The sequence below is a fragment of the Vigna radiata genome, unplaced genomic scaffold, assembly GCF_000741045.1.
Source record: "Vigna radiata var. radiata cultivar VC1973A unplaced genomic scaffold, Vradiata_ver6 scaffold_284, whole genome shotgun sequence".
NCBI lineage: Eukaryota > Viridiplantae > Streptophyta > Magnoliopsida > Fabales > Fabaceae > Vigna > Vigna radiata.
The window spans coordinates 408,267-412,038 of record NW_014542217.1 but is presented as its reverse complement, the minus strand read 5'-3'; positions in this window follow the sequence as shown (position 1 = coordinate 412,038).

The window sequence follows — 3,772 nt, the reverse complement described above, 5'->3', positions numbered from 1 at the left end:
AAGAATGAAAGAGATAACCCTAAACTTGGTTGAGTGGAGCCTAAGCATCCAAGGAACCTCCTCCAAGGTGTGTGGAATAGCTCTAGACGTTCTCTCTGCCAAAAGAATCCCTATCTAATTCGCACTAGGGCTATATATAAGCCCAAAAAGATAACAAATAGATAACAGAAAGATTTACAGAATCTAGCTAAAAAAATAGAAAACCGCCCAGGCGCCTAATTTGACCGCTCGGCGGTTTGCCTCTAGCCGCTCTGGCCGCTCAGCGGTCAGTTTTGTCGCTGAGCGGTTTGCCTCTAATCGCTCTGAGCGCTCAGCAGACCATTCTGGCGCTCAGCGGCTTGTTTGACCCTTCTTTTCATCATTTTTCTCCTTCTTTCATGGGTCTAAGTCCACCTTACTTCACTTCCATCTTTAATTCATCCAAAAACCCTGCAAAACAATGCAAAACAAGCATAATATCTCTAAAACCAACTTTTGACTCTCAAGAGACTCAACTTAAGTGTTTTACTTGATTTAGAGTTCATTCTAAGCCTCAAAGGGTGTGTTTTAATATCAAATTTAAGTATGAAAATAATGGTTTTTAGACCGTTATCATTTACACTACTAGATAAGTTAGACCACGAGTCCCCGGCAACCGCGCCAAAAAATTTTTATGTCCTTGGAAAGTGTACTAGATCGTTATCAAGTAATATAAAATGGGTAAATCCAAGTATCGTTTCCCAATGAACTCTCAGGCCTTACTTTTCATGTAAACAAATCGCGTAAGACTTGAGAAAAGAATTCAGTTGAAGTGTGTATGCAAAGAACAAAAGTGAACATGCAAATGCAATGATTCAATTGGCTTTAAGAAACTATGGATGAATGGAGTTGTTGGGGTTTACAATTTCATCTTATCCACCCTCATATATCTACTCTTCTTATTTAATTAGCTTATTTATCATATTGTCATGCAAACTTTCTTGGTCTACCCTTAACCCAATCCCTTGGTGAAAAAAGCCTATTACTAATTACCGGCTTGCTATCCCTAACCTCCCTTAGTAATTAATAATTCATGATAAACGGAAGCAAAATACAATTGATCGTCCTACCTCTATCCCTAGGCGGTATTAGCATAATCAAGGAATTCAACACTAGTTCATGACATTACTGTACGTCCTCGTATCAATAAAGACAAACAACATTTACCGAATGAGTTAAACGATAACAACATTAAGCAAAGGTGAAGAACCCAACAATTGATAAATCAAGCATATGAAAGCATATAAAATAAATAAGAATTTGGATATATGAGAGTTTCAAAAGATTACATTGTTCCCCAACAACTTAGGGTTTAGTTCACCATAATCATGGTGAATCTAGATGAAATATAATGGAAGAATGGAAGAAATAACCCTAAACTTGGTAAGTTGGAGCCTAAGCATCCAAAGAACCTCCTCCAAGGTGTGTGGAATAGCTTTGGACGTTTCTCTCTGCCAAAAGAATGTGTTTTGATTCTCGACTGAGAAGCAATATGATCTAACAGAAAACTATAAATAGACAGAACGCGAATTGTTCTGAGACTTTTGTTGATATGACATTTTCATTTTCCTGTTTCAGATTGAATTCTCTGGTTTAGAAGCTCCAAGAATTCTTCAAGAAGACAATGGTGATCTTTCTTGAGAGAGATTCAAAGGGAGGAGTCATTTTCACATACTGCTTGCTCATTATCTGCACAAAGAAGGTGCTTCTCATTTGATCTTGAAGGCTTGGAATCCTATGAAGACTGCTGCATTTGATTGAAGGCTTGACAACTTGTGAAGTCTGCTATGATAGGCTTGACATCCTGTGAAGAGTGTCGGTTACACGTTGAGGATTGTTCGACGTGGATGCAGATTGAAGAAGAGAGGATTCTTGGTGAAATTCTGGTCTTTGTGTGTGCAGCTATATTTGGTTTTGGGTTAGAGAGGAGATTTATATTTTTGTGTGGTGCTTCTATAAATTCCTTGTTGTAAAAACCACAACCATTATAGTGCATTTGCTTCCTAGGTTGGAAGGATACTGGATGTAGGCATTGTGGGTCGAACCAGTATAAAAACCAGTGTTTGATTTTCTCTATATTTGCACTCTTTATTTCCAGTCGACTTTATTTGTTTAGCAGTCCACTGCGTTTTTCTACTGCATTGAATTTTCATTACTTGCATTTCAAGAAAGATTAAAAATTTTGCATTTTTATATTAAGATTGCGAAAAGATTTTGTTTTTGAACTAACACCAATTCACCCCCCCTCTTGGTGTAAAACGAAGCCTACATGTTTTCTAACAAATTTAACACCGTTGATTTTAGAAAACTAAAAATTATAGTTTCTTAAAGGTAAAGCATCAAAGTGTACCAAACTTTGAGAGAGGGATGAAATCCAAAAACATCTTATACTCGAAGGACTAAAAACATATTTAATTATGTCATTAACAAAACACTTACTTTTTTAGGAAAAAGATTTTGTCAGTTTATAAACATTTTTTATACATTTACTTACTTAAAGTTTTCTAGTTACACTGTATAAATTATAAAATGGAAATTTTTCACATATAAAAGTTTGTTTTAAAAATAAGTTTAAATATGTTTTTAGTCCCTCAACTATCAAGTAATTTTGTTTTTCGTCCCTCTTTCAAACTTTGGTACACTTTGATCCTTGGCCTTAAGGAAATCATAATTTTTAGTCCTCTAAAACAAATGGTGTTAAAACCAGGTTGAGTTGGCTAACGTCTCGCCACATCATTTCTTCTTTTTTTGACACTCAATCTGTGAGTCAATGAACATTGCACTCTTTTCTGAATTCAAATTCAAGGTTTCCTTCATTTCCATTCTTTAATCCAATCACAAAAGAAAAACACAAGATAGAGTCTTCTCATAATCTTTGGTTCCTCTCTTACCCCTGCAACCATCAGCCACGGTAGACGTCGCCACCGAGAGACCTGCAAAACCTCCACATTACCTATTAAACCAAACCCTCGCTAGCCTTTCTCATTGTTGTGGACATCATTTAACCCAAAAACCATTAAGTTTTCTCACCTACCAGCAACAATACAGCGTCGTGTCACTCATCATCAAGGTCATCGTCGCTGGCGGCAATCACCATCAAAAGTATTTCTGAAGCCGACGCTGGTATCGTTCACTGTTTCTCCATTCCCATTCGTGCGAAACATCCACACGAACCCCACGTTTTCGTCTCCTTTGTTTGGCCGATACCACTAACGTCGGTCCTAGTGTTGTCGTAGTCATCACGGTTGAAACCGCCGTAGAACTTAAGCGGAGCTGCCATTTTCGGCAGCGAAGGCGGCATTGCAGCGACCATGGAAGAGGGGATCGTCATTGTCGCCGCTTCTACAAGCTGAGATCGTCCTCTACCACAACTTCTCGTCCGGCAAGAACGGTCGGTCGTGTCGCCGCTGTCGATGAAGACCGGCTTTGCCGAGGAAGGTGGTGGAAGCACTATTACGACTCCATGGAGGAGAAATGGTACCTTTGCTGCAGTTGCCATTTGGGAAGAAAGGCACTTGCTTCCTTTGTTTCTCTGAGGAAGAGACCCTGAAAATGAGATTTGGCTTTGGCCCCTCTTTTTTATTATTTAAATAAAATAAAATATATAAATAAAGATTAAAAAAAACTATTTCCAATAACACAATGAAACAAGGGTCGAAAGGAACTAAGATGAATTGGGTTGTGTTCTTGAAGGATGCTTATGACAAGAATGGGGCTTTAATTGAGAAGTGTTCTTGAAGGATGACTGTGACTA